This window comes from Leucoraja erinacea, chromosome 15 (genome assembly GCF_028641065.1).
Source record: "Leucoraja erinacea ecotype New England chromosome 15, Leri_hhj_1, whole genome shotgun sequence".
NCBI lineage: Eukaryota > Metazoa > Chordata > Chondrichthyes > Rajiformes > Rajidae > Leucoraja > Leucoraja erinaceus.
In genome coordinates, this window is record NC_073391.1 from 25,268,664 (window position 1) to 25,296,595 (window position 27,932).

A 27,932-nucleotide genomic window follows, 5' to 3' on the forward strand; every position below is an offset into this window, starting at 1 on the left:
GGAACCTTCATATTCACAGCTGTTTTTTTTTTTGTTTTAAAGCATGATCTATTTAAAAGAAAGTCAGAAATAGTGTTCAAACTGATGCTTTATTTATCCAATGCCCTTCGAAAATTAGTGAACTACAAGTTCTCACAAATCTTCAATCTTTGCCAAAATGCTACCGTTGTCCTGTGAAAGGCTAGCATGGAGAATACTAGAAAGTTAAAACATTGAAGTGAAGATGACATTGTGGCTGTGAGGAAGATATAGTGGTTGCAGAGGAAACCTTAGATGGTGCATTCGGCTGTGTAGCATTGGAGACGTAGAAAATGACTGAGATGAGCAAAAGGAGTTTTTGATGAGTGAATGCTGTCATGTCATACATGACAAGATCCTTTATCCTAACGAGAAATATATCTGCAGTCATTTAAAGTCTCAGACACAACCTGGCAGTCTGCCTAATCATGCACAAAGAAATTCTTCAAAACAATCCTTAGCTTTCCGACTCCCAGCGCAGTTAAACCTGATTTTGTTTTTACTACCCTAACTATCCATTATCATCATCTCCGATGTCATTTCAGCTGCTCCAACAGCACTTCTTGTTGCCCTTAGCCAAGATCAATAACTACTCCTGATCTCCTGAGTATTCTGTGGTCTAAAAATATTTTTTATTTTTCTGATTTATCCTTGCAGATGACCCGTTTGCAGTATTGCTTTTTACAAATGTCTGCCTCTCACACTTAAGCCAATTAAAGAAAGCAGCCAACTTTTTCCAGTCTGCCTTACATCTCAGTCCAAGTACACTTTGATGCTATTGAGTATCGGCTCCCTAGCAAGAGATCTAATTAGTACGTGTGTCAGGGGTTATGAGGAGAAGGCAGGAGAATGGGGTTAGGAGGGAGAGATGGATCAGCCATGATCGAATGGCGTAGACTTGACGGGCTGAATGGCCTAATTCTGCACCTATCACTTTTGACCTTGTGACATACAGCACTTTCTAAACTGCAGTACTTAATGATAAAGACCCAATATTTCCTATCAGAAGGTCAGGAAAGATGAGCATTATATTGCAAGCAACACTCACATTCTGAGAAAAATCTTTATCTATTTTTGATCTCTTTGAAACTAAGCAAATACGGCATTCATTGGAAGAAAAGCAGGTTAAATTTCACTTATCATGAAAAGGCAATGCGGGAATGTTTAGGAGGGAGCAAGTTATTGGTCTGGAACTTCCCACAGCGACAATTCAAGATATGGTTACTGCCCCTTTTAAACCTCTCTTACCTTGAATGGATTCTTCAGTGAGAATTTACTGATGCTCTGGCACAAGAATCAAGGACCTGTGCAATGTACGGCCTTCCAATCATTAATTCCACAGAAACGATTTGACAGTCATTCGACAAAACTTCAGTTGGAAAAGGGTCTCGATCCGAAATGTCACCTAACCATGTTCTCCAATGATGCTGCCTGACCTGCTAAGTTACTCCAGCACTTTGTACTCGTGTATGTGAACATGAGCCATAAACTCAGGCTGAACTGATTGTCAAATCTGTTATCAGGTAGACTACTTCTTGCGCATGGCATGCACAGCCTAAAGTTGTAAGACAATGTGTTCTGTTTCATCTTCCGTTTGTGCACGCCAGGTTGATTGCATTCGTTGAAACAGGGTGGATCCCGTGAAGTTCGTTCAATCAATATCAGTTTTATTCGTCACTTGCACATAAAGTGCAAGTGAAATGAATTTGCCAGCAGCGGTACAATGAAAACAGAACACACAAAAACACAATAAAAATGTAACACAGACATCCACCACAGCATTCATCACTGTGGTGGAAGGCACAAAATTTGGCCAGTCCTCCTCCATTTTCCATTTTCCCCCGTGGTCGGGACCTCTCCCTTCCGCAGCCGCCGCTGCGGGCGTCCAGATGAGTAGACCAGGTAAAGTGCAGGTAAGTCCAGAACCGGAGGCCGCGGCTTCAGGCTGGTGTTGGCCGCAGGCCGGCGGTCGAAGATCTAAAGTCAAAGTCCCCGTTGCGCCACAGCCAGAAGCACCGCAGACCGCAGGGCCGGCAGTCGGAGCTCTTCTCCTGAGGTCCCCGGTGAGGGACCCTGCTCCTGATGGTAAGTCCCAGCCGCGCCCGTGGTAAAAGTAGGCCGCGGGTCAGCGGTCGGATATCTTCTCCGGGGTCCCCAACGAGAGACCCTAGACTGCGGACACCGAGCCGGCTAAAGGCTGCCGCGGGCCAGCGAACGGAGCGCTCCTCTCCGGCAAGCCCCGGAGAGGGCTTGCCCGCTCCGCGACGAGAGTCCGCGCTGCGCCCGCCGCTGAAGCCCCGGTCACGTCTCCGGGAAAGGCCGTGCCGATCCTCGAGGCGACATGGAAAAAGTCGCCTCTCGGTGGAGGACTGGAAAGCTACTGTAACAGTTTCCCCGTTACCCCTCCCACAACACCCCCCGCACAGGACACACAGAGAGACACCAAAAACACACATTAGGACACACTAAAGAAATTTAAAAAAGTAGAAAAAACTAACACGCTGCTGGCAGGGCTGCCGGCTTGCAGCGCCCCCACTGACCCATCTCCAAGGTTGCAATCTCCCACCCCATCAGGTAGACTGTTTAGCTTCACAACTATTTGAACATTTTCAGAAATTATAAAAAGGAGATTAAATTAAATACATTTACCGGTAAATTAACACACTTAATTCAGAAGTCATTTAGACTTAAGATAACATTTGTCTCCTGCAGCTGTCTCCCCTTTGATCAATGTCATAGTTATACAGCACAGTAAAAAGCTATTGGTGCACTGCGCCCACACTGAACAAACATCCATTTACAATAACGATAAACAAATTGCATTTTATTCTTCCCACTTTACCATCAACACACCAGAGACATTTACAGAAACCAATTAACCTGCATGTCTTTGGGGTGTGGGAGGAAACCAAAGCATCTGGAGGAAACCGATGCCATCACAGGGAGAACATGCAAACTCAAATTCAGCACCAGAGATCAGAGTTGAACCCAGGTCACTGGAGCAGAGGTAGCAGCTCTATTAGCAGCACCACAGTTAGGCGTAGATTATTTAGCACAGTTCACTGGGTAAAATTCCCAGCACAACTGCTGTCTGGAGATCCAGAAGGAATTGTCTTGTCAGGTCATGATGTAAAGGTCTCCAGAGAAATGGGAAGAAATATATGCACTGCAGCTCTCATCGTGGCTGTCAGCATTGTGTTTGGCTGCATCATGATATCCATGGGACAAGAGTAAGTAAACATCGTGTCACCACATACTGAAGTTCTAACCATCCATGATGTTGTGAGGGATGGGCATGGTCTCTTTGCCACACTGAAACATTCAATTGGACCTTACCACATGATTTATGGACAAGTTTCTGCAGTAAAACATATTTGCTCACAAGCTCATCATGTAGAGGTCAGAATGGAATGCCTCAAAGGCCCTGCAGTGAAAGATTTTCAGAATGTTCACATGCACAAGTACATCAAGGTAGCGCAAGAGAGAAAAATAAACAATAATATAGTCTTACAATTGAAGAGAAAGTGCAGATTTAAAAAAAGTGCAAGGGCTGCAGCAAGGTAGTTTGGAAGATCACAAATTCATCCTTATGAGAAGTCTGTTGAGTCTGATAAGAGTGGGGGGAAAATTGTTTCTGAAACTGGTGATGCATGCTTTCAAGTTTTTGTACTTTTGCCTGAGGGGAGAATAATAAATATTCCTTAATTATGTTAACTGCTTTCCCTCGGCAACATAAAGTGTAGATGGAGTTGATGGGGGAGAGAAAGAGGCTACTTTGTGCTATGTACTGGGCTGCGTTCATGACTGTGTTCCAGCTAACTTGAACAGACCAGTTGCCATGCAAACTGATAGGATGCTTTCTGCAGTGCATCTATAAAAATTGTTCAGTCATTGGAGACATGACAAAATTCCTCAGCCTGAGGATGTAGAAGCATTGGTGTGCCTTTTTGGCTGCAGCATTAAGGTGGTTGGACTAAGACAAATTCTTGGTGATACTTACACCAATGAACTTGAAGTTTTCAAATATCTCCTCTTCAGCACCATTGATACAGACTGGGGCATGTACTCCACCCCACTGCCTGAAGTGGTTGACAAGCTTCAATTTGTTGACATTGAGGGAGGGGTTGTAGAAGTAAGGACCTGCAGATGCTGGTTAGTACAAAAAAGGATTGACCCTGCTACTAAAGCTCTCTATCTCCTTCCTGTACTATCGATATTATAGTTCGATATCCATCCCATTACTCACAAATGGAAGATTTAACTGTTTTTGATGGGTCTACGTGGAGTAGAGTAAGGAGGTTACGGTAACGGGCTGAGTATGAAGCCTTGCAGGGCATCTGTATTGAGAATTATCCTGGAGGAGGTTTTTTTGCCAATCCTCACCAATTATGGTATTTGGGTTAGGAACTCGAGGATCCAGTTTCAGAGGGATGTTCTACATCCTTGGACCAAGAATTTGGAGGTGGGTTTGACTGGAATTATGTTAAAAGCAGAGCTACTGTATGGTCAATAAATAGGAGTGACCTTGTTTGGCCATATGTTCAAGGGACCAGTATAGGTCCAGGGAGACCAACACTGCCGTTGTAATGGTTTGATGGTAAGTGAATTGCAGTGGATCTAGGCTGTCTGGGAGGCTGGAGATGATTGATGTGCACCATGACCAACATCTCAATGCAATTCAAGATAGTGGACGTCAGAGTCACTGGATGAGAGTCTTTAAGGAATGGTACCTCGTTTTTCTTGGGCACTGGATGACAATAATTTTCTTAAAGTATGTGGGAACCTCAGTATGGAGAATGAGGAGTGAAATATGTCCATGAGTGCTCCCACCAGGCCAGTTGCTCTCCGTGGGTTCACTCTCAAGAAGGCTGATCCAACTTCTGCAACAGTCACTGTAGGTACAGCTGCACCTGAGGCTGTTGGGGCAGGTGACGTCATTCTACTTGATTTCTGTTCAAAACAAGTATTGAATGGTTAGCTGATCAGGGAGGGATGTGTTGTTGCTGGCAATTTTGCAAGATTTTGCTTTGTAACCTGTTGTAGCATGTAAGTTTTGTCACAATCGACAGGCGTCTTTGTCGTTAGTCCGGAACAGCAACTTGGTCTGTATTGTCCTTTGTCTTGGCGTTGCCAAGATTATACCTCTTTGTATTGGTTGGGCTAGGTCCAAGATTTAAGTTTCAATGCCGCAGACTTCACTAGGGAGTAGATTTCAGTTCATCCATAGTTTCCATTTGGGGAAAGCTCAGATTGACATTTTTGGCAGATAGTCCTCTACCTACTTACTGATGAAGTCTGTGATGGCAGGGACATACTCATTTAGGTTGGTTGCCAAGTGTGGACCAGCCAACCGATTCAAAGCAGTCATGTAGGAGCTCATTCATTACAGGCCAGCCTGTATCACTTTCTGTACTGGATGCTCAGATTTCAGTTTCCATTTGTATTTAGGGAGAGGACACACAGCCTGATGTTCCAAAATGCAGGCAAAATCTATCTATCTATCTATCTCTATCTATCTATCTATCTATCTATCTATCTATCTATCTATCTATCTATCTATCTATCTATCTATTTATCTATCTATCTATCTATCTATCTATCTATCTATCTATTCTATACATAACTAAAACTCTGATCTTGTGCTCTTCCAGTTTGTGGGGTTTTTCAATTTGCGCAAAAACGGTACGTGATAGCACTACAATTCCTTGTCAGGTTCCTCACCCTTCACATGTGCTGCGAATGCAACAAGTTTCGTTCCGATTGGTGGTATAATGTAAAAGTTATCGAGGCTTAAATATCTTAAAAACCAGGCGCATGTGCAGATTCCTTCAGTCAGCGCCACACAGATTGGTCTCTTCTGTCAGGCTAGGTTGGTGATGCACCTTCCTGCCCCACTCACAAACTCCTCTCTCCCCTCCCCACAGTAACTTTTCTATTGTCTCCCCACCATCGGCGGCGTTCTGGGAGGGAGGGGGGGGGGGGTCAGTGGCCCAGTGGAGGCCCTGGTCTCATCTCTCTCTCCCTGATCACTTGCATGTGCCTCATCAGATTCTGTAACACCAAGGTTTTTCTTTTCATAGTGAGATGGCGATCTTTCAAGCCAGGCAAAATATGTAACTCCTCAAGGCTAACAACTTGGACTAGATCCTTTCACCATTTAATTTGTCCTGCAGCATATTTCAAACAAAAAGTCAGTAAAATGGTGGCTGGATATATTTTTTAATGCTACAATATAATTGTTTACTGTTTCTTCCTTTCTCTGATTGCAGATGTTAAATTTACAGCACCTAATATACAACACGTCTACAGAATATTGAATATTGGTGAAAGGACATCATTCTTTATGGCCGGCTTGCACTGGGCTATCGTCCATCAAATAGTCCGAGAGATTCAGACTCAAGTTGCCACTTGTGTCCTGACTCTGTAATCGCGCTAGGAATGTTGTGGATGCCGGATGTGCCTGATGTGGCGTTGAGCTGCCTACCCTGATGCTGGGTGCACTTGCCACCCATTGGTATGCCATGTGTCGTGGTCCCATCATCGCCTGCGGATAAAACGCATAAACCTATCAATATGAACTGGGGGGCAAACAAATCATATAAAATAAATCACAACCTTTCACAAGCTGTGTGTCACAGCAGATTCAGAAAAGGAGGAGTCCCATGAATGGTCATCAGATTCTGTAACACCAAGGAATTCATAGTGAGTAATTCATACAAAGCATTAAAGTCAAATGTTTTATAAATTCTATTAACTTTGATTAAAATAATTTACTGGCTGAGGAGATCTGTGGGCCCTTGCCAAGGCAAAGGCCTCCGAGGAGTTCGCATTCTGGGATTTGCAGCATCTCCTCTCGCAAGAACATTGAGAAGGCATAAACAGTCCTCTCGTGTACCGTCCTTGGTTGTGACATGACGTCTGTCGTTGTCTACACCTGTTGCATGATCTGCAACAAAAGATGCAATCCAGGTAAATAAATTTTGGGAGGCGATGGAGAAAAGATGGATGTAGGGGTGGGTTAAATAAGAAATTTGCTGATAATTCACCCAAAAGCACACACCTGTGAACATCTCCCGCTGACTTTGCACTCCAGCCTCTTCACATTCAGGCGCAGTTGTGTGTGCCGGCATCCGCTTGCTGTTTGGCCACAGTGCTGGACCCAGAGGGTCCCTCAAGAGGAACCGGCACATCATCACTAGAGATGACGCATTGGCATTTATCCTTGATAAACTGGAAGAAAGTAAATGTGTATCACAGATGTTCAAGATCATCAGGACGTAGCAAGCAAGGTGACCAACAAATTATCACTGTTAAATATTTTTTTAACTATTCACCTTCTTGGAGCTCTCTATCCTCTCCACTGGAACTATGTGGTTCTGCACAAACCCCCATTTCTCCACGATCCACTGCTGTCTGTCAGTCACCGGCTTACTGGCAGAGCCAGACTTATGCAGACTGTGTGGCAGCCGAACCTTCTCCTCTGGCTTTTGAACCATTGGCACAGTTGGTCATCTGTGCAAACATAGAATGAATGAAGATAAGTGTGGATCAAATTGTAATCTTAATTGGAACTGGAACAAAGCTGGGTGGAAATTTGAACTGTGAGGAGGATGCTATGAGAATGCAGGGTGACTTGGACAGGATGGGGGAGTGGGCAGAAGCATGGCAGATGAAGTTTAATGCAGATAAATGTGAGGTTATCCACTTTGGTAGCAAAAACAGGAAGGCAGATTACTATCTAAATGGCGTCAAGTTGGGAAAAGAGGATGTACAACGGGATCTGGGGGTCCTTGTACATCTGTCTATGAAAGTAAACATGCAGGTACAGCAGGCAGTGAAGAAAGCAAATGGCATGTTGGCCTTTATAACAAGATGAATCGAATATAGTAGCAAAGAGGTCCTTCTGCAGTTGTCCAGAGCCCTAGTGAGAGCACACCTGGAGTATTGTGTGCAGTTTTGGTTCCCTAATTTGAGAAGGACATTCTTGCTATTGAGGGAGTGCAGCGTAGGTTTACAAGGTTAATTCCCGGGATGGCTGGACTGTCATATGCTGAGAGAATGGAGCAGCTGGGCTAGTACACTCTGTAGTTTAGAAGGATGAGAGGGTATCTCATTGAAAAATATACGATTGTTAAGGGTTTGGACACGCTAGAGGCAGGAAACATGTTCCTGATGTTGGGGGAGTCCAGAACCAGGGGCCACAGTTCAAGAATAAAGAGTAAGCCATTTAGAATGGAGACGAGGAAACACTTTTTCTCACAGCAAGTTGTGAGTCTGTGGAATTCTCTGCCTCAGAGGGCAGTGGAGGCGGGTTCTCTGGATGCTTTCAAGAGAGAGCTAGATAGGGCTCTTAAAAATCGCGGAGTCAGGGGATATGGGAAGAAGGCAGGAACGGGGTACTGATTAGGGATGATCAGCCATGATCACATTGTTTGGCGGTGCTGGCTCAAAAGGCTCAATGGCCTACTCCTGCACCTATTGTCTATTGTCTGTTCTCTATTGTCCAATTACAACCACAGAAATGCAGACAAACTACAAAGTGTGTACTTACAACTCCAGCCAGAGAACTCCTTCGCCTTGTTTTCCAGCAGCGAGTTCCGAAGATCCGTGCTCCTGAAATTCCAGTGGACTTTGTCTTACAACTCTGGTTGGGCCTGATACCAATCTACCAGGTCCCCCTCTTCTTCCCTGCTAAAATCGTAAGGCTTTGTTACCATAAGCCTCTTCTTCTTCTTAATTAGTGACCCAGCTAAGGCATCAGTATCCTGAGCCAAATCATTCCCATTCCACAGCTGGGGCAGGAGCTAGGGCAGAAGCAGGGGCAGGAGCAGGAGCAGGAGCAGCAGCATGGCTAGCAACACGGGCTGGATCCTCCTGGATCTAAATCTGCTTCACCTGGTTCTGTTCCTGCATGGCTGGCTTCTTTTGAACTTTGTTCCTGAGGGCCCTGCTTCTTTTAGGAGCAATTTGCGATGTAGTTCGAACTTCCTGGCACAAATGAACTCCGTGGCAAGAAATTTTCCGGTGAATCAAAATTTTGAAAACTCGCGCGTTTTATATCCGGGTTGTGACACGATGCGGCGCTCACATGACACATAAAAGGCGGGCTGACAGTATATGGGTGGCGCGCGTCGATGCATATTTACGGACGTGGACGCACGGTGACGTCACCACTCGATATGCATGCAACGTCAGGACGTCAGCGTGCAACACCAATGCGTCAGCGTGCATAACCAATGCATCAGCGTGCGTAAGTGATACGTCACGCAGGTGGTGCGCGAGGATTTTGGTGCACCACGAAATCCTGGAGCGCCGCGTGATACTGCGCGCCACTACTTGCGATTCCACGCCTCACCATGCGCTATGCGTGCGTCACCCACGCACCACCCACGCGTCACGATGCGTCGACCAATTTTCAACATGACGCGTAAATAAGGCGCAAATGAAGCCCAAGTGGGACAGGCCCTTAAATCTTCAGTATCCCTATTACTTTTGTGAAGGGCACACATAACTTTCTGTTGGGCTACCACCGTAATAAGTGTGCAAAAAGTCACAGCCAATCTCTTTTTATGCTCTTTTCCATTAGCATTCAGTATCCATGTTCTCACTACTCTTTGTTTCTATATACCTTTAAAGAACAGAAGTGGCACTTAAATTTCACACATTAGAGATGCCATCTGCCTATACCTTACTGCCTCACTTGGCATCCAAGAAAACATTGACCTTTATTTTCTATCTCTGGCTGCGTAGGTTTGCTGTGGTGGCAATTAGTAACATTCAGTAACTCAATCGGAATTTCATGAATTCTTCACTTTATTTCCAGAGCAAATACAAGTTATTTATTGTGTCAATGTATGCTGCTAGATGTAGTTCATTTGGAAATGGTCTTTAAACCCATCTTGAGGTACTTGTAAGTTTTCATTTCAATAATCTTTCATAAGCAACTGAACAAAATTTCACTGTGTACTTCACATGCTTGTTATGTGTGATTGTTAGATACTCACATAACTTATTTACATATAAATAAACCATATTGAATGGTTCAAACAGGTGTTTGTTATTCTGCTAGGTGTTCCACTAATGTTCTTACAAGGTCACGGCAGGTGATTGTTACCAAAAAAAAGCATTAATTTTACTTTTATAGGATTTAAACATCGCAAACAACATTTCTGCTGATGCTGCCCGGCCTGGTGAATATTTCAGCATTTTATGTTTGCATTTTAAATCTATACAACCTGATTTTCCACCTCTCTACTAAAAAATGATTTTATCCCGAACAAGAACTTACAAGCCCTCTGCTGCTCCTGGTAACAGCAAATCCAAGAGTCTTCAGTAGTTCTTGACACTGCCCAGTCATAATTTTAGTCTGAAGGCAAAGTCTACCAATGTAAGAAACAGGCAGTTCTCAAAAGATACCATAACAATGTTTTTACATCCCTTCCACTGTTACAAATCCATGGTAGCAGCAAATTTATAATCATACTTTCTGTATTTATGGTCCTTTGCACCAAGTCCAACCCAGTCCAAAGTTTATCTCTGTAAAGGACCTGTCTCCGTTATACTTATGAACAAGCAACTTCCAGCACATGACAAATACTTCCTGTCACATGGCAGATTACTGTGGCAAACAGCTTAAAGCAACCTGACGTGTTCTTAACATGTTGTGGTGGCACAGTTGCTGCCTTATAGCACCAGAGATCTGGGTTGAATCCTGACTACAGGTGCTGTCTGTGAGGAGTTTGTACATTCTTTCTGTGACCACATGAGTTTCCTTTGAGTGCTCTGGTTTCCTCCCATATTCCAAAGACATGCAGTTTTGTAAATTAATTGGCTTCTGTAAATTGTGTTGGGTGTATAGGATAGAACTAGTGCACGGGTGATCGTTGGTCACTGCGGACATGATGGGCTGAAGGGCCTGTGTCCACGCTGTATCTCTAAACTAAATTAAATGCTAGCCATCACCACACCAGTGTTTTTATAAAGAATGTTAATTGTATATGCCACAAAGTTTGATGGAATGTATAATATCACTATTCTAAACTAATTACCAAGTTCTTTCTATCTCACCATACAGTACATAGCAGGGGTAGGGTCAGCATTATATGAATGCAAGTGAAATGAATGCTTGATACAGGTAAAAAAGCAATTATTCTGTTCTCTTATAAAGACAAATGCTACAGAGCAGCAGAGCAAGGGATGCATCTGCACGGGCTACATTTTCTAACCACAAAGTACAGAGAGGAAGTTGTGTGACATCAAAACTGATAATGCAGATTTGATGTATAGCATAAGTGGCAATGCAAGGTGCCTCAAATGTGTTAAAGTCATGGAGCTCATCAGTCAGTAGATGGCACAACAGCAGAGAGCTCCATCGGTGAGAATACTTACAGCAGGAAATTCTGTCATCTACTCTGGCAAAAAATACAGTTAGTTCCAAGATCTTATTGACAGAAGAACTGATGCAAATAGAATGTATTGTGCGTCATGATGGTGAACATGAGAAAATGAATGTTAAAACTAATGACAGGGTATACAATGAAGAGGGATATCGGTACCACAAGTCTGCATGGCTATTTCGTATTTGGTTCAAGTTTGAGTTAAAGTCACGTGTCCACTTTGACCAACCGATTACAGAACTCGCACCGGGACATGTTGAAGAAAAATGTGGTAATTCATTAAATTCAGAAATTGGTACGGAACCACTTACTGAAGAAAAAAATACATTCACACATTATTTTGATCAAGCAGTAGTTACAATGACAAAGATCCAAAATGCAGAAGATCCAAGCATCTGAAAAAAATCAATGAAAAGGCTGGATTTATAACTGCTGAAAGTATGTGAAGAAAGTATTTCATGCTGTTTTTCAAAGGAGCAAGGCAGTACAGTATGTAAGTATGTCTTGTGAATTAGTAATGTAATGGTGTTATGATACATATGTTATGAGCACGTGTTTTTTATTTCTGTCTGCATTACAGTAGATATCTTTCTTTCAATACTTCTGGTGTGAACTTCTAGTATTTATCATCTCTAGTATTTACTGGCACTGCATGACTGGCTATCTCCAAATGCAATATTGTTTCACTAGATCTGATAGATGAAGACTATGGCGGATTATCAAGTGGACCACTGCACAGATTTGTGATGTTAAGATCATATGAATTACAAAACAATTTCACATATTCCTCCTCCAAACTCCACATTGCCAGTATTCAGCTGGTTAATAATATTATGAGGTGCATTTGTCTTGCATATAAAGTGAATAGTTGTCAATATTTTTAAAATCTAAAGCAATTTTAGCCTTTGGTGAAATAGCTGGAGAAAGTAGGTCCTATGGTTATGTAGGCAGCGCCATCTGTAGGGCAGACGTGAGGACAACATGTTCAGAAGTGAATGTTCATAAGTAATAGGGGCAAACTTAGGCCATTTGGCCCATCAAGTCTACTCCGCCTTTCAATCATGGCTGATCTATCATTCCCTCTCAACCCCATTCTCTTGCCTTCTCCCCATAAACTTTGACACCCTTATAAAATCAAGAACCTGTCAATCGTTGCTGCAAATCTACCCAATGACTTGACCTCCACAGCCATGTGTGACAAAGAATACCATAGATTGATCACCCTCTGACAAAAGAGATTCCTCCTCCTTTCCTTTTTAAAGGTATGTCCTTTTACTCTGAGGCTCTGCCCTCTGGTCCTTGACTCTCCCACCAATAGAAACATCTTCTCCATATCCACTCTATCCAGGCCTTTCATTAACATGCTCTTTTAATGATATAATACTGTATTTATTTTTATTAGTATTATATCATTAACAAATAAACTGATTTGTCCAATTAGCTGATTTGGTTGACTTAAATATTGAAGCAAAAAAAAAATTGAACTTCAACAACTGAAGCTGATAAATTTCTGAGACTAATAAGAAATCAGCTTATCTTGTTTGTTAATGTCCATATCTCCTCGTTCAAATAAAACACATAAAAATAAAAAACTAACCACTACTTTCCCCTAATAATGGACCTAAGCTGTAGGTTCACAAGAACATCCCTACTACCTGATGTCAAATTTACATTTTCTATTCACTATTCAAGCCATCTGTAGTGAAGAGATTACTGCAAGCTTTGTTTTAACTGAGTTTATCGTATCAATATGTCTATTGAGACAAAAAATGATAAGGAGTAGTCTCTCGTAAATCTAAAACATCCCATTTGTTATATATTACTTAAATATTATGGTAGTACTTCTTATACCTCAATAGCTTTATTATTGGATTGTAATGTTGGGATTTATGGCAATGTCATTGATCTCGATTGTCTCACTTAAGCAACAGATGGCTTGAACTTCTTCTTGCTGGATATATGCCTTGAAGGCCTTGCCAGAATTAGTAAGGTCAGCTCATTGATACATTACATGGTGAACCTCAATGAAGTATGGTTTGTTGGAAGAAGATAATTTAAAACAACTGAAATTTCCTGAGGGGAAACAGTGGTTTCCCCACCACATTTTGTCAACATATGTAACTAAAGTGATGTTGATATTTTCTCATGATTGCAACAATGGGAGGGCATTGCAGGGGTGGCCTCAAGTAATTGAGAGTCGTAGAGCCATGCCACATGGAAACAGGCCCTTCGACCCAACTTGTCCATGCCGTCCATCATGCCCCATCTATGCTAGCCCCATTTGCCCCTGTTTGGCCCATATCCCTCTAAATCTTTCCTATCCATGTTCCTGTACAAAAATGTTTAATGTTGTTCTGGTACCTTCCTCGGCTACCTTCTCTGACAGTTCGGTCCAAATACCCATCACCCTCTATGTGAAATGTTGTCCCTCAGGTTCCTGGTATGTCTTTCCCCTCTCATTTTAAACCTGTATCCTCTTGTTCTTGATTCCCATACTCCGGGTAAAAGACTTTGTGCATCCAGCCTATCTATTCCTCATGTTGTTTTACCTCTCTATAAGATCACCCCTCAGCCCCCAGCGCTCCAATGAATATAGTCCTAGCCTGCCCACCCTCTCCTCTAGCTCAGGTTCTTGGGTCCTGGCAACACCATTCTACATCTTCGCTGCACTTTTTCTAGCTGAAATTTACAGGAGAACAAACAGAACAGCACCACAGTCCAAAGATGCCACTGACAAGGAAATTCTTCATGGGCCTGCAGGTAGATAGCTATAGAAATGATTGTCCAGAACTATGCTGAAAACAAGAGGACTGAGTCCACCTTCCATAACCTGTAGAGAGCAAGCTATTGAGGGGTAGCCAGAGTATGAAAAGTCTTAGCTGTCAACCATAGTAATCATCATCACTTTTCAATCAGGCAAAAGACAAAATGAAGATATTACTGTGCACATCCAAGTGTTCGTATGTCAGTGGTCAAAGTCTATCATCTTCATAATTATGGTATCCTGTTCCCTACGTTCTGCTATTATATTTGAAGAAGGACATTTGCAGTGTTACATTGACTTTTTCAAACCTGCCTCAGTCGCCTATCGTATGTTTAATTGAATTGATCCTCTAGCTTGTTTTGGAAGTCTCACTTGGTTCCCTGATAGCCTTTAAGAGATCATACATCATATTTTGTGCAGTGCAGGATTGTCCACCTTGATTGGATCTGGACACTAGCTGTGAGTGCATCTCTCTGTTCATTCAAGGATTCTGGTTAGGTTTGGACCCTATTTGTCCTTGTCGGAACACAGTCAGGAATACAATGAATACAATACAACATAATGAACCTGGTAACAAATGAGTTTTAGTTTAGATCATTATTATCTCGTGTGCCATGGTATAGTGAAAAGCTTTTTGTTGCGTGCTATCCAATCAGCAAAAAGACTATACATGATTGATTACAATCAAGCCACGCACAGTCTACAGATGCAAGATAAAGGGAATAACATTTAATGCAAGATAAATTCCAGCAAAGTTCGATTAAAAATTGTCCAAGCTTCACCAATGAGGTAGATGGTAGTTCAGGATCATGCTCTAGTTCGTGATAGGATGGTTCAGTTGCCTGATAACAGCTGTAAAGAAACTACCCTACCCCTTTTCAAACCTCTGTACCTTTTGCTTGACGGGAGAGGGGAGAAGAAGGAGAGACCGAGGTGTGACTCATCGTTGATTATGCTGGTGGCCTTAACGAGACAGTGTAGATGGAGACCATTGCAATACCAATCACGATCAGTCTGGCAGAAATGGGAGCAAGGGGTGGAAACATACAATACTTGATGGTGATGTAGCAGTGGCCAAGAATGTTAACAGCTTGTGCTGGGCTTGAGACAAAGCAATACCTTTCGCGGAATATGTTGGGCTTTGCCAATTGAAAGCATGGCTGCCTATGTTGGAACCAATAATTTGAGGGATAATTCAGAGAGAAAATGGGTATAGGACTTGAGGAAGTGGGTGATCTAGGAAAAAGTAGGACACGGAGAAGCACATGAAAAGAAAACAAATATAAATGTAACTGCACGTAGAAATAAAAGCATTCTTTTATGTTTAAAGCTACAACAATGATATAATAATACATGATGATAAATTCTTGTAATTTGTGTGATATACCTGCCAAATGTATATTTTCCATTATCCATGCAGTATTCAAAAAATTCAGTTAAAAAAAATTATTAGCAAATTTATTTAAATGATAATTTCAACTATAATGGAAGCGTGAATGGAAATGATTAGGTGAATTAATATTTTGTTGTTGAAACACACCAATTAAGTATATTTCCATTTCAATTGATTTAAAGACTTTATTTTAAAATATATAATTGTCTGCAGCAATTTTTTTTAAATCCTCCAGGAAAATGTTGTCAGAGCATTTTTATCAATTATTAGTAATTGATGCTGCAATGGGCTCATGAGCGAATGGAAAGTTACCTTAAAACCATAATTTGCCTGTTTTAAACTGCAACAAAGTTCATTGAAAATTTGTTCCTGTTATTAGAAAGTGGGAATCTAAATGTGTTCCAAGATCTGCTTGGGTATAACAAAGAATTAACTACCAATTAACTACTGTAACACCTATGGGTATAATGTGTAAGTGTAAACCATTACAGCTGATACAGCACTATTATCATTGACATCTTTTACAGCCTTCAACACTTATACTCAATAAACAGATATCTTTGATGAGAGTTTTAAACTCCCTTTCAATTTATTTGTACAAGAATGGATTTAAATAATAAATAATAATCAATGTTCCTTTAGCTTTTCCTTTGTTTTATCTGTTAATTGGACTTTTAATTTGTTGAACAGAGTTGAGCCATCCCTCTACTTTATGACCATCAGCTCACATTCTCAGACCCATTCCTTTCCTCCCATGCTTGGAAACACTAAGATATCTTGATGGGACAGTTCATAAGTATCTTGTTCAATTAATGTTGGAATGAAATCATAACATACAATACAGCAAAATAGTTGACCCTTGAAGAACTTACCTCATTTATTAGAAATAATGTACGTACCTACAAGTTGATACAATGGTTTGCTGTTATAACTAACTTTTAAAGAATAAAATATTATGTATAGAATATGAAAGGCGAGTATATCATTCACAGCATGATCCACTCAGAATGATAATGAAGATGTTTATTGATAGTATTGTAGTGTTGATAGACATAATGGCGCTGTGGCCCCTAATATCAGGCTATTGGCATGCAGTAGGCACATGCATACATCTCTGAAGAGATCCTGTACTTTGTGCAATTGTTCTGCCTTTTAAACCAATAAAAGTTGAAGTGCATATACTGTAGCCCAGATATTCCCCACGTTAATTGTGGTGTACAAAGAGGGTGTTGATTCCAATTATGATTTTTTTAATACTCAATCAACTAAATAATTTTTATTTTTTTTTCATAAAGTTGTGGACATATTTTGAAAACAGCTACTTCAACAGGTGTGAGGGTGGGGGGGTTGGGGGGAGAAAGGAAGAGGAGGAGCCAGAGGGCTGAGAGTGAGCTGAGAATTTCAGGTAGTCCTTTACCGTCCCCCTCCCCCTTCTCAGATCTCCCTCAGCCCTCTGGCTCCTCCTCTTCCTTTCTTCTTCCCACCTCGCCCCCCCCACCCTCACATCAGTTTTAAGAAGGGTTTTGGTGGCCCGAAACGTTGCCTATTTCCTTCGATCCATAGATGCTGCTGCACCCACTGAGTTTCTCCAACATTTTTGTCTACCTTCGATTTTCAAGCATCTGCTGTTCCTTCTTAAATTTCAACAGGTGTTCCTGCTTCAGTACCTATGATCAGTTATGAAGAATGATCTGCCCTCCAACCTAGACTATACTGCTGCTTCCCAGCAACAAATATATCTGTACAGATACATTACGCACTGATTCTCTTAAAACAATGAAAGATAAATGTAGGAGAGGTAATGTGTCAAGTGACTCTTCCAGCCCATTCTTCCATTCAATAAGATCTCGGCTGATCCATTCTTTGCCTTGACACCACTTTTATGCTCTCACCAAACTCCTTGACTCCCTTGTGGTCTATATGCCTATCAATCTTATAGGTCTATTGACTCTGTCTCTACAGCTCAGCAAGTAGAGAATTCAACATATTTTCAATCCTCTGATTGTTTTCCTCATCTCTGTCTTGCATGTCTAACTCCTATTTACAAATCCTGCCCCCTAGTTCGAATTCCCTAAAGCAGGGAAACATCATCTCAGCATCCACATCAATTTCCCTCAGAAGCCCATATGTTTTCATAAAATAACGTCTCATTCTTCCAATTCCTAATGTATTGGCCCGACATGCTAAACCTTTCTTCATAAAACAACCTACCCATCTCAGGAATGAACAAAATGAACTTAGAGAACTAAATTCAATGCAAGTATGTTCCTCCATAAATGAGGACAACAATAATTGTATGCAGTACTGCAGGTGTGGTTTCACCCTGGACAGTTGTGCCAAGATATCCTTACTTTTGTACTCCATCTATTTTACAATCAATGCCAACATTCCTTTTACCCTCTGGATTATCATTTTACCTATAAGCCAAATTTCTGCTGCATGTATAAGGACAACCAGATCCCTCCGTACTCCAGTCCCTCTCTCCAATCAAACCATTTTCATCCTACCTACTTTTCAAAGTTTGCTTCTCATTTTTCTTCCTACAATTATGCTGTCGTTGGCTTTAGTTAGAAAATCACGAAAGACTTACAATAGGTTTTCAGGACAGACTTAGTTTAGTTGCATGTTCATGTCATTAGAAATAAATAAGTTTCCTAATTTTTCCCAACATTTATTATATTGATAGGATTGTCATGCCTAATTCAAAGTAACAATGTTCCCAACCTATAGGGTGTCTAGCATTAATTCAGCACCGTAACCCCTATTTCACACAACTTATTCACACTGAGCTTCACATAAGGAAACTGTGACTAGATGGTTAATTTACAATTCTGCAGGTTCACAGCATAATTTATTTAATGATTTAGATTATGGAGATATTATCATTTGCTGTATGCCAGACACTGTGATCAATCTTTCCTTAGCTGCAAACAATTAGATCATAAACTTGTTTGGCTATAAAACATGTGTTCAACACATGATCTTACAATCTTTCTAAGGTTTCTAAAGATCAGTAGTCCTGATTCTAATCAGCAGTCAGTGCTCTTAAAAAGGGTATTGTCCTGATGAAAAAGTGTTTGGCAAAGTTTTTAAAATCTAGGAGGGGAAAAAAGGGCCCAAATGTGTTCTGTAATGTTTGTTGTATGATTGTATTTACAGATTATGTAATTCTGACTGACATTACTACACCTGGAGTTTACAGAGAGAACCCTAAATATGATTACAAATCATTTATTTTATGAAGTAAGAAGTGATACACCCATCTCCATGGAAACAGTGGCAGTAGGAATGGGCTATTTTTAAGAGACCACCTGTTTTTTTCTTGCACATTGTATTTCATACAAACTGTGGCAATACAACTAATTATTAATCCACTCTACTCCTTAAAATGTAATTATTTCCACGTGGCAACTGTGATTCGATTTCAATATATTATTTCGCATTTGACATTTAATGGCATGAAATATTTTATTGTGAGTTAACACCCTGCCATTGATACAAATATTCTTGTGAAAATGTGAAAATTGTGGTAAGTCAACACATCCAAGATTTGTTATATTAGCAAGCATAATTGCTTTCTGTGGAGAAATGTTACTGATATTTTGAGCGGAATAACAGTTCCAGGAACTATGCCAATCATAGGCATTATTCTTTCAAATTCTCCTTTATTTTCAAAACGTTGCCATGTTTCTTACAGGGTAAATCTTAGATTTAGTCAAAGCACCCTAACAATCAGATGATTCTCTGCAACCTGTTTCTTCCTCACTTGAGTTCAAAATGGTTTTAGTGCACTTTTAGTGTTCCGCAGCACCCAATTGCAAAAGTGGTGCTTCAGAACATTGTGTGCAGTAAAATCGAATGTACTCCTGTTAAAATCTGCTGGAATGAGGATTAATATAATTCAGCCTTGCGTGGAAATTAACTTGTTTGCGGGTGAACAGCTATCTATCTCCCCGCTTGCTATTAGCTATTCATGGCAGTTAATTAATTACTTTTGAACAACAGTGGTGTTTTCTTTGGAGGGTCGTTTCCTACAGTGCAACAATAATTACATTTCGAAATTACTTCGTCTCTTGTACGGCATTTTTTGGCACACTTTGGAAGAGACTTGAAAGGCAAGCCTGAAGAAGGGTCTCGACCCGAAACAACACCCATTCCTTCTCTCCAGAGATGCTGCCTGTCCCGCTGAATTACTCCAGCATTTTGTGTCTCCCCATGCTGAAGAACAGGTTACACAATGATGTATAATTGAGGTTCGCGCATGAAGGAACTACACTGCTCCACGTGTTTATGGTTCTATGTTTCTGTATGGGGAGAAGGCAGGAACGGGGTACTGATTGGGAATGATCAGCCATGATCACATTGAATGGCGGTGCTGGCTCGAAGGTCTGAATGGCCTACTCCTGCACCTATTGTCTATTGTCTATCTATTGTCTATACGCAGTGCTTGTTACTGAGTTGGTACGTTTGTGTTTCGTAGTTTAAAATAATCAATAACTACTGAAGCATTCAGCAACAATCTCAATATGAACTTTAAAAGTCGCAACATAGATCAGGCAAAATGATGCTACTGGCACTCAATTCTCTTAAAATGGCTTTAAAAAGTCACCTGTGATAATGAAGGAGAGGCAATAAATTACCGGCGACGCCTATATACCGTGAAAGGAAGGATTTAAAAAAAACATGGTGCACCTTCAAACTATCATCAGAGAAACCAAGAAGCGGTTCAGAGCGTTTTGCTAATTCTCTTCTTTTTCAGGAGAGAATCTTGAAGACATTTGTTATCCCAAAAATGTGTAAACCATTTGGTTACATGAAACTTTCTGCTGGATTAATTTTGTCTCTATGCTAGGATTTTCGCCTGTATCTTTTAAGAGTGTTTGTTTTTGTCCAGCCTGCCTTCCTATGAAACAAAATCCTGCTAGCAATTAATTTTGGTTTAACTGGAAAGAGCATTTGCGCGGTGTTGACGATTTCACCGGATGAATCTGGTCTTATCCTAGTTATTTCCATAGACTTTATTTTATAGACTATTTGCCCAATTTAAATAATACCTCAAATATTAATAAGCATTTTAAAGAAACATAATCCTGAGACCCGAGTTGCTGAAATACTGGAAAATACAAGCAACGATCAGCTGATTGTCCACCGATTTACAATATTTTACATTATATTATCATTAACGTTTTCAATGCGCGGAAGGCTTTATTAAATTTCATTTATTAAAGTAATGGGTTACAAAAATATACCCTGAAATATATCAACCAATAGGAAAATGTTAATGTCGGAAGGAACTACAGATGCTGATTAAAGCCGAAGATAGATACAAAAAGCAAAAGTAATCAGTGGGTCAGATAGCATCTCTGGAGCAAAAGTCACCTATTCCTTTTCTCCAGAGATGCTGTCTGACCCGCTGACTTATTCCAGCTTTTCCTGTTTATCTTCAGGAATTTTTTATTGGTTTAAAAGATTGAAATGTCCAATTTTCTGATCTGCCGTTTAATTGTGATGGGCAGAATTTTTTTTCCATTTGGCACTAATGAATAAATACGGATGATTAATCCTTCTCAGATCCATGTGCCACCGATTACACCGTGCATTTACATTACTTTGTGCAAGAACGCTTTCAAATGTGAGTAATCCCTTTCTAATGAACCTGTCCTAAGCTCTATAAAATGTACTTGTAATTCTATATAAAAAGAGATGCAGTACATTTAATCGAATAAAAAGAATAACTTCATTATACATTAAAGGCATATTAGAAAACATTAATGGATTGAAAGAAACAGCATGACAACGTGCCTTTGGACCACAGATTCCACGCCGACCATTGATCACATACTTGCTTAAATTAGTTATTCCACTTTCTCATCCACTTCCAACTCTCGAGGGGCAATTTACAGAGAACAATTAACCTACAATCCCGCACCACTTTGGGATATGGGAGGAAAGCAGAGGAAACCCACGCGGTCACAGGGAGAACCTGCAAACTCCACAGACAGCACTTGAGGTCAGGATTGAACTAGGTCTCTGGCGCTGTGAGGCAGCAGCTCTGCCAACTGCGCCGATTTGCCACCGCCTTTGTTATAAAGAAGAGGAACGCGGATCACTGGTCAATTTTATCATGTGTATATATTTGCAATTTTTCGTGCAATGATGAACAAGCTGGTACTGTTTTTTAATGGTGATTTTTTAAATAATATTTTTTAAACAATGTCACTTAATATTACGCGAGTTATTATTATATACCCAGCGCGAATTATAAATTGATTTTTATGTTGTACTCAGATATGACCCATCATTGTCAACAATATTATTTGAAATTGAGATGCCCCATCTCCAATCAACCAATGAAAGGATCAATCCTAACGCAATTTCGGAGACGTTACCTCAAATGCACCTTTGTGATTTTGCAATATATTGCGTGCGTGGCTGCGTTAGATATCTTTAAAACAACTATTTCGCACTTCAGCAATGGGGCCTTCAAAGGGGCCGATAATCCATGCCGGGGGAGAGGGGGGGAGAGGGGGGGAGAGGGGGGGGGGGGGGGGGGATAATATAATCGCTGTGCTGGCCGAAATACCGCCAAATTATTGACAAAAATGTAAAACAGACAACGGGTATAAGCAGATGTGAATTTAAAAAAAAGTCTTACTGTAAGGTACACCTTTCTTTTTCAATCATCCTTATACCTTTACAGTCGGAGGTGAAATTCTTTCACCCGCTTAGTTTAGCAGAGAAAAGTTTATAGCTACCTTTAACTAACTCTTCACCTCGCCTTATAACTGCCTCTTCTTATTAAACGAACAAACGCGTGATCTTAAACAATATCTTTAAAGTACGCGCTTGTTTTTAAAAACAGAACACATGGAAACCATGGTGAAAGTTATTCGTTTCTTTAAGATCGTGACTGGGGACTGTAATATTCATGCTGAACATATTCCCCGAACGTTGGTCTCATAAATCCGTCGGCGATGCAGGAAGGCTGAACAGAGTTCAAACCCTCCCGTGGAAGCCCCGAATAGCCTTGTTCTCGGTCGAACATTCTCCATTGACTCGAGGGTACTAATATTCAAACCTAAACAACGCGGAGAAATGGAGAAAAGTTTAAATTAGAAAATATATCCTTTGCACAAAAATAATCCCTAGACCACTTGACGGGAGAGCGATAAACGCAATGTTTATTGCAATTTGCATTCTTGCAAATGCTAGATTTTCTGAACAATTTAGGTTTAGATGCAGGAAGACACAAAATACTGGAGTAACTCGGCGACTCAATCAGCATTTCCGGAAAAATGGAATAGGTGATATTGTGGGTCGGAACCCTTCTTCAGATTATTAAGGGAAAGCGGCGCAGGGGTAAAAGATCAAATGTGACCTTATCGAATGGAAGAACAAACGTAACCAGGAAAGTGGTCTTCCCCACTTATTTCGTGTTTTTTTGCGAATAAGTTATTTTAAACTGCATTATATTTTGTTAAGTCTGAAGAAGGGTCTCGACCCGAAATGTGTCCCATTCCTTCTCTCCAGAGCTGCTGCTTGCCCCGCTGTCACTCCAGCTTTTTGTGTCTATCCTATATTTTGGTAAATTGCACCGCATTCGCAGGACGAAACATTTCCCACTATCACCCACAAGGCGCCTCCATTCTAAATGCCCCGGCTCCAAACCGTTCCATGTTGCTTTTCACCTTTTTTGGGAACATCTACCTAAACTCCCAGCACTTGTACGGCGTTCGGTTGAAAGACATTCCGTTAACTGACCAGTCCAACTAGAAATACATTTGCAATACGCCAAGGCTGAGCAAAGACTTTCGGACCTTCATGTCATGTGAAATAAAGCAATAATTCCGCAAACTGATGACACGGGGTGACCAGGAAATTGTTTAAACACTATGTATTAAATATACTTCACCAGATTTTTGCTTCGATAATCTGACGCACGCACTTCTATGTTTTGTTAGACGAAACCTTTGGTTTTAATTTTACGCCGCGGCTTCCCAACCTTTTTAGTTTGCTTTTGCTGAAATGAAGTCGAAACGAAAAGCGAACTCGTTGCCTACAGGGCCACGAGGAAAGAGTTTGCGGAAATCTATAGGTCTGTCGCAAAATTCCAGGGAAAGGAATCAGCTGGGTTGCAGAAAAATGTAAAGTGGACTGCTGCGGGGATTCTGCCAGCGCTACGCGTGCAGTGTATCGGCTATAGCCTAGGCGCGGCTGAAGCTCCCGGGAGATGTTGCAAACTCCGAGCCACAGTGCCGCTTCCAGGTTTTTGAGAACGGCCTCTCTGGAGAGTTTTTACCTTCAGACTTCCATCATTACCGGACGCATCCGGGCCAGAAGCGGCGTAACTGGGGAGGCCGAGCAGATGAGGGCGAGTCGCTGAAATCTCTGGTCCCCAGAAGGCCGGTGATCCAAGATCGAAACCCAAGCGAGAAAAATAAAACCGCAAAACTGTCCATTGCTGTCAGGCGTTTGTGTTTTCATATTTTGGTTCATTATGTTTTCGTTACTGATTCAGATCGGACCCTTAGTTGAAATGAAGACAAACTGCCATGAAGATTAGAGCATGCGATGAACTAACATCCGGGTGTATGAAAAGTGCCGTTTCCTGAGTTTGCTTTGCGTTTATTTTTTACCTTTCTCCTCTATTATCTTGCTGACTTTATTGGAGACATTAAGCTGCGGTGTGCCACGATGACCTATTTTTACTTGTTAAGGCACCTTATTCTTCCAAGTTCGAGTGATTTATTAAAATGATGCAAATCGGTCCGCCAATGATTTAGAGCTAGCTTTAAGATTTTTCTTTGCAGTGAAGATCAGAGGTAATTAGCAGTAGCTAAGTCGTTTGTGACCGACCCGCACCAATGGGAAAGGGGAGCGTTATCTGCAAAATAGAAATCACGGCTAATTCAAATCTGGAGTTCTGCCTCACTTTTAAAGGAATCTGCCCGCAATTATTTATCGTTCCATGCTGTAGTTCAATGAAGACACTGATAAACCGCCTGTCAGCGCGGTATGCCGTATATTTTCTTGCAAAGGCTTATTATTCTTCCTGCAACGACATGATTTTATTTTGCTATTTAACGAATGCTAAAGCGACCTGAGGTGTTCACGCTATTTATTTAATAACTCCTCTGATACAATCGTGTTTCGTGTTCACATGGAACATTACAATCGGTCCCTTCTCTTTGAGCGAAGGAATGCCGCAAACAAGTCATTAGACGTGTCGCAGAGTGCAAGGCACTTTCACGCATACGCGGACGCGGACGAACTTGCACAAATCCATTAACATTTACGGCCGCCACACCCTCTCACAATCACACATAGAGGTACACGCACTGACCGAGAGGAGGCGGGGGGATAAAGTGGAAGTGCCAACCACTGAACTACTTTGGAATTGTAACGTATATGATTTAAGCCTCTGTTAATGCTGCTGATCTACGATGTCCAGCATTTAGAACATAGGACATAGAACAGAACAACGCAGGAACAGGTCCATCGGTCAAATATGTCTATGAGGAACTTGATGCAAAGTTAAACTAATCTCACCTGCCTGCGCCTGATCCAAATCTCTCCATTCCCTCCACATCCATGTACCTATCTAAGGCTACCATCGTATCAGCCTCCATCATCACTCACCCCTGACAGCGCATTCCAGGGACACACCACCCTCGTGTGTAAAAGAAAACAGCCCCACATATCGTCTTTAAAAAACATTTCTGTTTCTGTTCCAAATTTGTCGACACAGTGGCACAGCGGTAGAGCTGCTGCCTCACAGCGCCAGAGCCCCGGAATCAATCTTAATCAAGGGTGCTGACTGCGAAGTTTGTACGTTCTCCCTGTGACCGCGTAGGGTTTCTCCGGGTTTTCTAGTTTCCTCTCACATTCGATATACGTGCAGGTTTGTAGATTAATTTGCTGCTGTAAATTGTCCCTAGTTTGCAGGATAGAGCTAGCGTGTGGGTATTCATTGGTCGATGCGGACTCGGTGAGCCGAATGGCCTGCTTTCATGATGTATCTGTACGCTAAACTAAACAGAAATAGCGAAATTATTGGATGTCATTGGAAACATCGCATTGGAATGGAGTAAATCAGATTAACTCTATTTAATTATTTAAAGATAAAAACTGAAACCCCGCTGTTGTATCGACAAGAAGATAAATGTCAAAGCTCTTAAAGACTCCACAAAAGTGATGGGTTTTGTCTGAGTGCTCCGGTTTCCTCCCACATTCCAAAGACTTACAGGTTTGTAGGTTAAGTGGCCTCTGTATATTGCCACTAGCGTGTATGATACAAAAGTGGGATAACATAGAAATAGGGTGGTCGATAGTCGGCATGGACTAGGTGCCACGGAGGGCCAGTTTCCAGGCTGTATCACTAAACTAAACTAAAGTAAATGTCCTCATTGATAGCTCACATACTCTCTTTAACACATGCAGCCCATGTCACAGCAGGTGTACACTCCCATCCATCTTACCAATAAAAATATACTCACACTTGGATATGTTCATTATTGCACACAGATAGACACAAAATGGTGGAGTAACCCAGGGTGTCAGGCAGCATCTCTGGAGAAAAATGATGGGTGATATTTCAGAGTTGCTGCCTGACCCGCTTAGTTACTCCACCATTTTATGTCTATTTTTGGTATAAACCAATAACTGCAGTTCATTGTATTGCATTTATATTTGTACAACCATATTCACTCCCACAGAACACACATTCATATGTGTTTCTTGGTACAGCCACTCTGGCATCCGCTTCGCTGAACAAGTGCGGGTGGGATGAGGAGAGAAATGGAAACATATTGTTTGTGGGAAATAAATGGAAAGAACAAAAAAGGAAATTGAAATCCAAACGACAAGCGACTGGCTAAAAGGGGTTGCTAATCGATGGGATTTCGCCAGTATTCGGTTGCTGCACTATTCTCCCAGAGAGTCAAAATGCCTCGTTTACGCTTTGATGTTCCAAAATTAAAATGAACTTTGCACTTCATTCCCATCAAAGTAACAGGTTAGCCACTGAAGACCTTCCAAGTGCTGCCCATTGCACAAGCGAGGGAGGAAAATGAAGGCGATGGAATGAGATTAGCTAAACACGAGGTCGCAGTAAAAGACTAGCTGAAGTCATTTGCGTAATAACCTACAGTATTTATCTCTCATCAAAAAGTACGTTCATAGCCCCCTAGATATATTGAAGCATGGTTTACCGATGTTGAGCGCTTATAATATCTGTTCTATTGGCCAACATTTTCTAAACAATAACTTTGATATGAACGTTTAGGGCAATCCCGTTTGAAATAAATGATTAAGTTATTGTGGATAGAATGCTAAATTAAGCCCAGAAAGACATAGGCAGTACAATTAACAGGAAGTGTGGCCATGGGGGTAAAATAAACACTGTTTCTGGCGCGGTGCCTTCCCAAGTACAGACAACGAGGTTTTGGCACATATGTTAATAATTACTGTACATGTAAAAGACTGAGGGGGTTGTGCATGTGACACGCTACAGAATGTGCATAGTATGCAAAGAAGTTCAAACAAAAAATAGTTTGCACATATGGCGACTGAGAAAAATCCAACCCGGGTTTCATGAGGTTGAAACGACCTTATCTTGCACTAACGCTCGTTTTCCCTTCCTAGCAATAGCATCTCGTGCATTTTTCAACCAGGCAGGTCTTTCTCATGACTCTGCCGGGCAATTGCAATTTACAGCTGTACTAAAGGTGGCTTTGTAAAACCTGTAAGATAACATTTATTGTGGCCGGCGTTGTTTGTGCCCTCTCTACTTCGTTTTCGTTCAGTTTAGTTTTAACATACAGTGTGGAAACAAGCCATTCGGCCCATCGAGTCCACGCCGATCATTGATCAGCCGTACACAATTACTTCAAGAATTCTTAATGAAGTATCGGGCTTTACTTAACGTGTGTTATTAAATGTGCCCGCCATTCCTCGCCCTCTACCCGCCATTAATTGCACCGTAGGACATTGGCCATTTGAGTGGCACAGTGCACAACACACTGGCACGCACATCTCCAAGTGAAAGTCAAATGACAGTCAACGTGGCAAATTTAAATATAAACCACCAATCAATGAATTTAAATGCAAACACCGGCAATACACCAAGAATACTCCATACATACCGAACACCTCAACTGCAGGTCAAAGGGTCCCGGGCGATTAGGAGTAGGGTCACCAATCTCGAAGTGTGTCGAGCAGGAGCCACACATGATAGGGGGCGAGAAAAATAAAGCAGGTACTTCTCTGAGGCTAGTACTTTTTTGGGGAGGCGGGGGGCGGTGGTGGCGAGAGTTGTTCCATTACAAAGAATTTTCACATATTTATGCGGAGTGCAGACATT

The 27,932-nt window shown here is 41.4% G+C and overlaps 1 long non-coding RNA gene across 5 annotated transcripts in view; it reads right to left on the reverse strand.

The window, feature by feature from the left end:
* LOC129704062 (uncharacterized) overlaps window positions 1-27,932 on the reverse strand; it is a 56,478-nt gene that overhangs the window by 15,012 nt on the left and 13,534 nt on the right. For 4 of the 5 annotated variants that reach the window (XR_008724678.1, XR_008724677.1, XR_008724675.1 and 1 more), the window contains exon 4: window positions 22,193-22,649. This is a non-coding gene — a long non-coding RNA (uncharacterized LOC129704062). Of the gene's footprint in view, window positions 1-6,792; window positions 6,965-7,078; window positions 7,249-7,352; window positions 7,531-22,192; window positions 22,650-27,932 lie in introns of those variants that run through there. The other variant, XR_008724676.1, reaches the window with a different exon arrangement.